This window comes from Colobus angolensis, unplaced genomic scaffold (genome assembly GCF_000951035.1).
Source record: "Colobus angolensis palliatus isolate OR3802 unplaced genomic scaffold, Cang.pa_1.0 Scaffold163, whole genome shotgun sequence".
NCBI lineage: Eukaryota > Metazoa > Chordata > Mammalia > Primates > Cercopithecidae > Colobus > Colobus angolensis.
In genome coordinates, this window is record NW_012114744.1 from 1,521,873 (window position 1) to 1,533,958 (window position 12,086).

The 12,086-nt window shown below is 36.2% G+C and overlaps 1 protein-coding gene across 1 annotated transcript in view; it reads right to left on the reverse strand.

Moving 5' to 3' along the window:
* The window catches only part of TFEC (transcription factor EC), a 207,987-nt gene extending 205,586 nt beyond the window's left edge, over positions 1–2,401 (reverse strand). Inside the window, exon 1 of the mRNA XM_011937363.1 lies at positions 2,296–2,401. The gene's annotated coding sequence lies outside the window, so the exon portion shown is untranslated. The remainder of the gene's footprint in view (positions 1–2,295) is intronic.
* Positions 2,402–12,086: the final 9,685 nt, after the last annotated feature.

Consider the following 12,086-nt stretch of genomic DNA (forward strand, 5'->3'; position numbering starts at 1 on the left):
AGCAGTCTTGGGAGAAATGGAAATCAGGATTCTAAGGGAAATAAAAAATAATAATAATATGTTGAGTGTGGGGCTAGGAAGTGATTAGGAGATGAATACAGGCAAAAATGCCCACATTATTTTAGCTCTTTTTAGGGAAGTTGGACTCCTGACAACTCTTCTGACTGTTGCCTTACCTTAAAAGCCTTCCCTAGGCATCCCCAAATTCAGTGGTCCAGCCCCACTTTGCTTTCTCACCTGTATTCTAATACAATCACACACAGAACTTCTGTTACACTGAAGGTACTTATTCACTTGCACATCTGCTGTCCTGCTTCACACTAAATGCCAGTTCCCTGTAGGATGTGGCTGTACATTATTCAGCCTTGAATCTGAAATCTGACACATATCAGACACCTATCTTCAAATTCTCTGTCCCCCATTTACTATTCATGCAGACACACACAATATTTGTTTTAATATTTCGGAGTCACAATCTCCTTATTTGTAAAATTAGGAAAATATTATCCCTTTTTGTGTTATTCTATATGCATTGAATTAAAATAAAATAGATAGGTTTGAGCTTTCCTTAAAAACTGAAGAACTACCCAAACTTTTGTTTTTGAAAGCTTAACACATTTTGGAAGAGGTCTTCTCTGAGCACCCTATATTTGTCATCTAAATTTTTTCAATATAATGCTATGAAGGAGTTTCTGGTCCATCTTGGAGCCTACAGAGTCTTTTTTAATGATTATTTCTCTCTTTTCTCCCTTATCTTCAATAAGTAATATCAGTTAAAACTCTTCGTAGCTTTAAATGAGCATTATGGACAAGAAAAGAAATACCTAAACTGAGTAAGCCAAATTACTTAGTCGTGAAAAACTATGCAAGCGTCTGAAGCATGAATTCCCTCTTCTTGTCAGCTTTATGTAGTTTAAGCAACTAACTATATTTCTAGCCAAATTTAACAAGCTAACATCTTAATTATGCTGACTAAGCCATTTATTTTTTTATTTTCTCAAAATTCTGACACAATTCCCAAAAAAGTGAAAAGTGTGCTAATGAAAATTAATGATATCCGAAGGAAAAAATTTGATGTTCTGTGGTACAAAAATATCTTATGAAGTTTGGCTGTGCTCTGCTTGCTTAAAGTACACAATAACAGATAAAATGTGAGGCTTTTTCTTTCTTTTGCAATAGCATATTACTATAAAAATATGACACTAGGTCCCACCACAGTAGCACAAATCCTATTTTGTAGTATTTCACAAATCCTAATTTAATATGTGAATCGAAGAGGACATTTTCTTATTATATTTGCTTTTGTTTTTGATATTTGCTCATATTAAAAGATGAAGTAACAAAAATTTACAAAGATTTCTTCATTTTTGTCCCTAAAAGATTATAAAGTGTTTTGCTAATTTATTTATTATATAATTTGTCATGCTTCAAGCAATAATGAAACTTATTTTTACAAATATGAGTTTGAATAACTTGTGTTTTATATCATTCATATATGGTTCAACCTGACTCACAATTTTTATACGTAACTTAACAGTTTTTATATGTAAATAACTCATTTACTTAAAGAGCTATCTGAAATAGAATTCAACATGATACAAGAAATAATCAATAAGTCACAAGTGTATTTACACTGATAATCAGAAATAAATGTCACTTTTACTAAATTATTAAATTTCATTTAAATTATTATTTATTTAAATTAGTAAAATTATTAAATTTTACTAAATTCAAATTTATGTATGCTGTCCTTTAAGAATATAGAATTTTCAAAATTTCAAATTTATGAAATATATTTTTATCAAAAATATACTTTGTAAAATAACCATTTTGTCTTGTGTTTTTTTGAGATGATTAATCAATGCTAGATTAATATATTCTACATTACATATAATAATCATATTTTCAACCGATTCTTCAGAGACATATATATTGCATAAAAGGAGAGAAACACAGGCTCGCCAATTCTCTATAAACTTCCAGCGACATTTGAAACCATTTTGCACAGTTCAAAAAGAGTAACATTTAGAAGTCTTACAAAGTAATTATCCAATTTATCATTTCCTTTTCCTTCTAGTGAATTCACCACTGAAGCATTATAATGAAATATCACTCATAATAAACAAATAGCATTAAAAGTTGTATCTATTTCTTTTTGAGCTAATGTAAGTTAAAAGTTAATAATCTTAAACTTTTAACCTAAGTTGAAATTTATAGCCATATGATTTTAAAGCCCCAAATACGAGTGAATTTATACTTTGTAGTTCCAATTAAATAATTCAGAGGAAAAATTACCTTTGCTGGTGGCTCAGGCGCATAATCCATGAGAGTCAGTCTCTCCATTTGTTTGGTATGTACCATAAGCATTATCTTTCTGTTTACTCCCACTTCTCCTCTTTTTCTACTTCGAAGGGAGGCCAAGCTATATAAACCATGATTTAGTTCCTCTTTTTGACGTTACATTCATTTCTCCTATTTTCGTATAATGGTAAAGAAGAGGAGTAATATTTATGAGCTCATGATTTCCACAAATTGCAATTACAAACACCAGTCCAATTCTTTTCTTTTTTTGCTCTATGGAATATTTTACATGTGCTTAATAGAAAAAATTGAGTAGCAAGCACAGATTTAAATGTGCCATTAAGAGGACAATATTGTCACTGTTAGGTGAAAGACCCTGGGAGAAAATAACTTGTCTCTCAATCATCATAATCTGGCTTCAGTTTCTCTGCATTTTACAAATCCTTCCTAGATAAGTCAACAAGTAAAACAAACTGGGCTTACCACATTTAAAGAGTCTTGTAGGGCAAGTTGGTTACCACCCCAGGAAATAGAAAGGGCAAAATGTGTGTACGTGTGTGTGTGTATGTGTGTGTGTGTGTGTGTGTGTGTGTGTGAATATGTGCATATGACAATTATTACCAGTGTTGACCATTTTCACTCAAATTCAATTCTTCTGTACTTGTAACTCACTCAAAGTTAGTAGTGGCCATGAGGCTCGTTCTGGTCAACGAAGAGGGAGGGTTGAAACACTTTCTTGCCAGTACCTGACTGTACAGCTCTTCTCTGCAGCTGACTCAGTGATCGCCAAAACAGGTGTCCAAACAGCTTCCGTCAGCTCAGGCCTCAAGTGGTTCTGATGAACGAAGCTTCCTTATAAGCTATTTTGGACTCGTAGCATAAATGAAAAATAAACTATTTTATTAAAACTACTGAGATCTGGGGGGTTGTATACTATAACCTAACCAATTCTGACTGACTCAGGAATTAGGTTATAATTAATATATTTTGAAAAGCAATGTGCCATTTAATATCCACATCTAGAAGAATAACAATATCCTCTGCTCACTCCAGTATAATATATGGGCTACCTTCCCTGTAGAGTGGATATGAGGAATAGCAGTATGAGAGAATGGAAGGAGGAGAAGGTGAGAAGATCTGGATACTTGTCCAAAGTAATGCAAACTAATTAGCAGCAGAGCTTGCTCCGCTCACTAACTTGTATGCAATACTGTGGACAAGTCTTTTCAGCACTCTAAACTCAAGTTTCTCATTTGTAAAGTGGAGACAATAATAGCTTCTTTGTCTTATAACAAAGGTGAGTATCAAATTTTTATATGTTACCATTACTAGATCATAGGAATATATTCTATTCCTCTCTAAATTCCCAATCTCCTAGTAAAATATCTTGTAGTACAATCAGTATTAAATAGGTGTTTAATAATTAATGGCAAATTCTATTCCAACAATTATGTAAGCCTTTAACTAATGTCTACCTCTGGTTTATAGAATACACTTCTTACCATGAGTTCCACATTGATGGATTCAAACAATCATAGAATGAAATTGTTTAGGAAGAAAGCAATAAAAAATAAGAATAGAATAATAAAAGCAATATAATAATTTGTATTTGTATTGTTAACAAAAACAAAATAAGTTTATTATTTCATTAACAATAAAATAATTCAAATAAAAATGTAGTATAACAATTCTGTATATAGCATTTATATTGTGTTAGATATTACCAGTAATCTAAAGATGATTTAAGGGGTCCTGGAACCAGTATCCTGCAGATACTGAGGGACAACTGTATGTGATAACATGTTTTTTATGAAGTACCTTGCTAGCAAAGTGTTTAATTACTTTTTAATATGTTAAATATTTATTAATCATCTACCACATGTCAGGCACTGTTCTGAGCATTGGAGGAGTGAATCAGGGAACAAATTAGACAAATTCTCTGCTATGATGGAGGAAAATAGACAGTGATAGGCAAAGGCTGTGTGTAGTAGAAGAGGGGAGGAAAGAGTGAATTTCATAGATGGCCAGGAAAGGCTTCCTTTTAAGCTGACATTTGAGCAGTGAATTAAGTGAAAGAACGCAAACCATGTAGGTACTTGAGGGACTGGCATTCCAGGCAGTGGGCACAGCATGTGTAAGGGCCCTGAGGTAAGAAGAGTATTCTGGTGCTTAAAGAATAGCATGATCATGTCCTTTGCAGGGATATGGATGGAGCTGGAGGCCACTATCCTTAGCTAACTAACACAGGAACAGAAAACCTAATACCACATGTTCTCACTTACAAGTGGGAGCTAAATAATGAGAACACATGGACACTTAGAGGGGAACAACACACACTGGGGCCTTTTGGATGGTGGAGGGTGGGAGGAGGGAGAGGATCAGGAAAAATAACTAATGGGTACTAGGCTTAATACCCAGGCGATGAAATAATCTGTACAACAAACCCCCATGACACAAGTTTACCTGTGTAACCAACCTGGCACTTGTACTCCTGAACTTAAAAGTTAAAAAAAAAATGGTATTAAAGCCATTTAGACTGAGGTGACATGAGCAAGTGAAAGACTATAAGGGATAAGATCAGAGAAATAAAAGAGGAACCAGGTCCCTAGTAGGCTATGATGAGGACAATGAATATTATTCTTAGCATTAGAAAGTATTAGAAGGTTTTGAGCATAGGAGAAACATGATTCAACTTACATTTCCAAAGGATCACCAAGACACCCAGGCTGCTTTGTGGAGGACAGACTGGGGAGGGGGTTGCAATTACAGAGCAGGAAAATTAATTGGAAGGCTACTGAAATAGTCCAGGTGAAAAAGTTGGTCCCAACTCCCTTGATGATATATGCATATATATATTCAAACCAGGTTTTCTTATTGCAGCCATTCACAGGGTCTTTCCTATATTACTATGGCAAGAGTCAAACTGGAGAGCCAAGAACGTGTCTGCATATGCAGAAATATATATACACACACACACACACATATATATAAAACTATATACATACACACATGTATAGCACTATATGCAGGAATATATATAGCGCTATATACATACCGCTATAGTCAGAGATAATATCATGATATGGATGGCAGGAAAGGAAGGCTTTGCTTTAACAGATGTACAAGAACAGAGTTTGTGTAGGAGAAGGAGGAGGAAGAGAGAAATTTTATTTCCTAAAGGTTAGTTATTTTGAAAACGTGTTATTTGATGAGAAGGATCAGGAATCAAGATAGTCTAGATAAAGAGAAAACACAGAGGCAACATATGTGGCACACACACATACATACACACACACACACACACACACACACACACCACCAAATAAACAAAAAGAATGGCCTGTGGATCTATTTCTGGAGAGACATGAGAAGAGTTATTTAGAAAGAAGAGCCAGCAGGAGGCAATGTAGGCTTACAAAGTACAACAGGTACATCAGCCTAGAAATCGTCAGTCAATCAAACCTTTCATAAGACTTGTAACTAATAGGGAGGAAAACATACTGCGAGGCATAGGATTACTGTGAGGTGCTTTGCAAAATACCCAGTAGTCGTTGGTTTCTAATGTAACAAAATTTCCCTTCGTTATATATGATTAGCAAAATTGCCAGTGCCTGCATTTACAAATCCTAAACTCTACAGAGTTCATTTTCCTAAATTTCAACTAAATTTGAGCTAATCAATAAATGGCCCCCTGACAATGTAGCCCAGAGTTTAATTCCAGAGAAACCAGGAAGGGACCAGTGTTACCAGGAGCAAAGTATTATCCCAAAGAACAGCCACAAATTCAACTGTTCAGGTTGGTTGGAGGTCATGTTCTACATGAACAGGAAGAGGACAGAGAGGCATTGTCTGAGTAGTCCATCCCAAAGAAACCACAGGGCAAAGTTTGGGTCAAAAGAAGAAACAGAAACGTTAAAGCTGCTGTGCATTTGCATCTTGAAGTCAGAGCAGCCAGGAAAGCTCTTCCAAAAGCTGCTTGAGAACTTCTGAGACTATTAATGTTGGCACAGCTCAGTCCCACAGACCAGCAGCTCAACAGAAATCTCTGGAATTTCTAAAGGTATCTGATGTCTCTCAGTTGCCACTACCAGCTGTCAGGAGTACACACTCAGAATGTTCATTAACATTGGCCCACAATTGTGGCCAGTTTACCTAGAAACTACCTTTTCCTCTAGGTTAGTGCTGTGTTCCTCTAAGGGGTTGAATAAGTAGGACACAGGCTGAGCTCCTGAAATAGAGACCCCAAATACAGTGGCATAAACAAAGTGTAAGTTTATTTTGTGCTCATTTAATTATTCAGAGATTAGTAGTCTCAAATCGGGTGAGAAAATCCGCCTTTCTCAACAGGGTGTTCCATCTCTGGGCCACCTTGGTTGTCCCAGTCGCATCACCTTCTAGTAACACACATCACTTTCTCTCCTGTTCCTTTAGTCCCAACTAAGTCTATGAGAGGAACTGGGAAACAGAATGCCTACCGAGCAGCCACACACCCTTCAGAAACTCAAGATTTCTTTTTAAAATAAGGGGAGATGGATCCGGATGGACATCTAGGAAACTCTGCCATGGGAAACTTGACAAAGCATCACAAACGTGAGCCTTGAGAAGAAGAGATTAATTGGGATTTTCCCTGTTTTATAGATGAAGAAACTAAAATAAAATTGTATGTTTTTTTAACTCATTCAGAAAAATCAGAAAGTCAGTGGGTGACTTTCCTTGCTGTCGTTCATTGTAAAAAATCCATGCTTACATACTTATTTTTGTAAGCATTTACATCCTTTGTATATACAGAAAATTTTACTGGAAATAATTTTATTCCTCTTCCTATTACTTTTAAAATTATCAGTGGTCCAGAGTTCAAAGATTAAGAATTATAAACTAGATCATGGAAAATTTAGCAATAATTGAGCTCTCCATGTCTCGTACTCACATAGAAGCATGTTTTAATAAACATCTGCAGTACATATGCTCAGTGGAAAACCCCTTTGACTGAGCAAGATTGAGAAATGTTTCACCCAGAATCATCACTCCCATTTCCAAATGAATGCATATAATTCCCCAGCAAGAGATTTTTGAGGCTTGATTCTTTTTTTAAAAAGTAAATATGCAGGAAAATATGAAATAATTATGAATGTCTATGTAATATGATAATATTACTAATACTGCACCATAATTGCTGGGGGTGGTAATAGGCATTTTACAAACATTACTTCTAATTCTGACAGCAAGTCAGGGCAGATATTACAATAACCATTTTAAAACAGAAAATAAAGGCTTGAACAATTTAAGTACCTTGCCCATAACTACACAGCTTGTAAGTGACAGACCTGAAAGATCAGCTTGTAAGTGACAGACCTGGAAAATTTCAGTATTTAAAATTTGCATGGGACAGGTTAAAGCAGCATTGTGTGTTGACACTGCTGTTGACGTGCTCCCATGGACTGTTTGAGTTAGACAGTGACCTTCTAGAAGGTGCCAGCCTTGAAATAACCACTACCTTCATTGTAAGTTCCCTTTCCCTGAGTTTTCTTTGATTGTTACACCATTGTTATTTTCTTTTCTGGTTTTATTTAAGTATCAAGAGGGAAAACAATCTAAGAAATGTTTATTCTGTAATGAGCAATTTCACTTTTTAAGACATTAATATCAAACAAAGACCTTGGCCGATAGATTATAAGGAATAGAACGCACACTGTGAACTTAGAAATGACCCATATCCAACTTCAGTATGGTTATTTTTGACTTGTTAATTCAGTGAACCTTTTTGAGAAAAGAATGCCATTAGCCAAAATGCTGTGATTAGGTTATGCATGCTAACCTCTTAATTCTATCAGCACAATTAATTATCATACTTTTTCTGTTTTCAGTGAAATTACTATATAGAAGGTTGGTACAAGCATGACAATAGGGGAATTCATCTAATATAGAGGATGGAACAAATAAAGCAAACAACCTAAAAACAAAACTTTCTTCAGGAAATAGATCTATTTTCATAAAGTAAAATCTACAGTGGAGTTTACTCTTATATTGTAAAAACTGTTAGGACACTGGTAATTGGTATTCTTCACTTCTCTATTCTTGTTAATGTAGTTCCTCTTTATTCTACTTGCATAATAAAAAAGTAATAACAGTCTTAGTTCTTGTTAGAAAGTCCCTAGGTGGTGGTGGGACAGATTGGAATTAAACTGCTGACTCACTCTCATATGACTGCACTGTAAAGTCCTAGAATTCGGGGATCTAGAAAGAAAATTTTGTATCAAATGTACTACACAGTCACAAGAAAGCAGCAAATTTAGAATTGAATGTGCTGTGGTTAGACGGAATTTCCATGGGCTACACAATATACCTGAACTTCCGATTATAAAATCTAAGGCTGCATTGTAACATTTCAGGATTAATGACTGAACAACTTGTTAGGCCTCTTGAGGGGAAGACTAGAAGGAAAGATGCCAATATTGCACACTGTCTTAAAAAGTTAAGGAATACTACTGGGTAAGTGGGAATGCACCAAGCATTACTACGCATTTGCCTAACTGCAGTAAGAGGAAACAATGGGTGAAGGAAGTCCTGGCTCTATGAAGGCATGGCATAAATCCATTTTACTAAGCTGTTGGCCATCACTGATGCTATCCTTGTGAACAAGATGATCAAATTTCAGGTGATTCAAGCTTGAAGGTTGATGTCACTTTGAGGAACAGGCATTGGTTAAATACCAGTGAACTCCAACAAGTCAACCTTGTAATCAGCTCTCAGGAGGAAATTATATAACCTGCTGTTCTGCTTCTTGCCCATTTGCCCTACCCCACTGCTCCTACCCACCATGCCATTCTCTACCCTGCTTTGCTCTGTTCTGTGCCCAGGAATAAAGGCTAATTTACTATGGAGCTAATGAAGCTTCAGCTCGGGACCCCTTAGGTGTTACCTCTTCCAAACTTTGTGCCTAATGTAATTTGGAACTATTTTTCTTATAGATGGCCTCCTCCTCACTGTACAAGCTTCATCTCTACCTAATTTGGAGTCAGCCCTGTCCAGAAGGCTGAATCCTATAGACTATGAACTGATGTGATAAGCAAAACAATGGCCCCTCTAAAGACGTTCACATCCTAATCCCTGGAACTTGTGAACATATTACCTTACATGGCAGAAGAAGTCGGTGATGCTATGTGAAGACTCAGTCTTCCATTGCTGGCTTTGAAGATGGAGGAGCTGGCCACGAGCTAAGGAATATGGAGCGACTTTTGAAACTGGAAAACGCAAGGAAATGGATTCTCCTCTAGAGCCCCCAGAAAGGAGTACAGTCCTGCCGATACATTTATTTGAACCCAGTGAGGCCTTTGTAGGACTTCTGACCTACAGAACTGTTAGATAATAAATTTGTATTATTTAAGCCACCAAGCTTGTGGTCATTTGTTACAGCAGTAATAGGGAACTGCACCTGGCTTCTGGTTGAATTTGACTAATGGGAATCATCTGAAGAAGATCAGGTGCTGAGAGGAAGAAGTGCTTGGAGTATTCCTTTGCTATTCTCCACCTGCTCTGCGCCAAGTGTCCTGGTGAGGGCGACGTCTCTCCCCACCTAGAATGTCTCCTCCACTGCTCTCCCTCTCACTGGGATGCTGAGGCACCATTTCCTGTTTGTCCCTTCAAGCCTAGGGCTGGTAAGGACTTCCTGCTGTTATGTCTTCTTACTCCACCCACAATTTCATAAGTGGTCCATGAAGTAGCTCAAATAGTATTCCCCCAAATTCATGTTCATCCAGGACCTCAGAAGGTGACCATATTTGGAAATAGGGTACAATTAGCTAAGGATCTTGAGATGAAATCATCGGATATTTAGGGTGATCCCTAAATTACAATGACTGCTGTCTTTGTAAGAAGAGGAAGAAACACAGAGAGAGACACACCAAGAAAGCCAGCCATGTGAAGATGGAGGCAGATTAGGGTGATGCCTCTTCAAGCCGGTGAATGCCCAGGATTGTGAGCAAACACCAGATATTAAGAGAGAGGTATGTGCCTTCCCTCAGAGCCTCTAGAAGAAATCAATTCTGTCAACATCTTAAGTTTGGACTTATAGCCTCCTTAACTGTGAGAAAATAAATGTATTTTGTTTTAAGTCACTGGGTGTGTGGTAATTTGTTATGGCATCCCTGGGGAATTAATGCAATACCTTTGTTAAAGTCTCTTGAACCATTTAAGTAGGCTTCTATTTTCCACTCTGGCTAACAGAATTCTATTTTTATTACACTTTAAGATGGCACAAAAATAGGAGGAATAGTTACCTCCTGGATTATGGGATCAAAATTAAAAATTATCTTAAAAATCTAGCATAAAGGGCTGTACCATGAAAATGTGAAAAATAACAGCTTTGTACTTCAGTTCAAAAAAATCAGTTGCCATTATTGCCCATGGAACCTTAGATAAATCACTTAGTATTCCTGACTCTAGGTTATATCATGTTTAGAATGGAGGTGATAAAACCTGGTCCCCTTACATTGTTTTAAGAGCATGAAGAAATAATTGAAAACAGGGAAATGAGTGCAGAACAAGGAGTCATTCGATATGAAGCTAGACTTGGCTTTGTCACCAATAAGCTGTGTAATCTTCCTTACGTAAATTAACCTTAATGTTCTCCAGTTCCCTCATGAGAAGATTGGACTAGATGCTTGACAAGTGGATCATTTAGTCCTAATAGTCTATAAATTGATTGCATAGTACAAGAAAGATGTGAATAAACAGTCATCCTCATGAAAAAGACCAAGGGAATTTTTGGTAGTTGATCACATGCTGAATATTAACCAATTATGGCATGTGGCTGCTAAAAATAAGAGTGATTAATTAACTAATTAATGGAAGAGAAAAAAAGAACACAGTATAGACTTGGTCTATTTTAGAAATATACCTATCTAAAAGAAGATAAGCATTCTACTAAGCTGTGTTGTATGATCAATTATAAATATCACATTTTAAAAAGAATATTAAGAATGATGAATATTGTCAAAACAGGATTATCAGGATAGTTTGGCATCTAAAAAATGTCACATATGTATTGCTTTAATGAGCAAGGAATACATGTCCTGAAGAAGGAAAAATTTTAAATGATAAACAGGGAGAACTAAGGCCAGTGAGTCAAAGTAGAGCAAAAGTAATTTTAGAAGCAAGATCAAGAAAAGAGCTATAATAATTAGAATTGCCAAGTAGTAGAATGGTAATGTTGGTCACTAGACTTATTCAAAGGTATAGCTGGGTCATATCTTAACAGTTGCTATCAACCTATCAGTGGTTTGTTAAAGCAAGAGACAATTGTTAGTATCTCTTCCAAACTCCATATTCACTGATATTATTTCAGTAGGCTGAAATTGGCCAACCTGAGAGTATATACACCACTGAAGTCAGCAAACACTAGAAAACAAGAGCCTGGACATCTGGTGGTTAAACATTTAGCGTCACACTACTGGGTGCTATGGAATTCCTGCACTGAGTAGTTTGACATCTCTAATTGTACTGCCAACTCTGTAAGACTAAGATTCTTTTTGACTTAGCCTAGTGGAGAGTAAAATCAAGAGAGATGAGTCTAAGTAAAGTTAAAACGCCTTCATCATAAGACTTCTAGACTCAGCTTCCTGGTTGTACACACTTTCTTTTTCTTCCCTTGATGGTGATTCTTCAAACCACCTTGAATATCCTCTCCTTTTCAGTTTCTTTTTCTTCTTTCTTATCAAAACAGATAGATCTGACAACCAGAGAAAATGGACACACATAATAAATTTTCAAATAGGTGAAAGGTTATC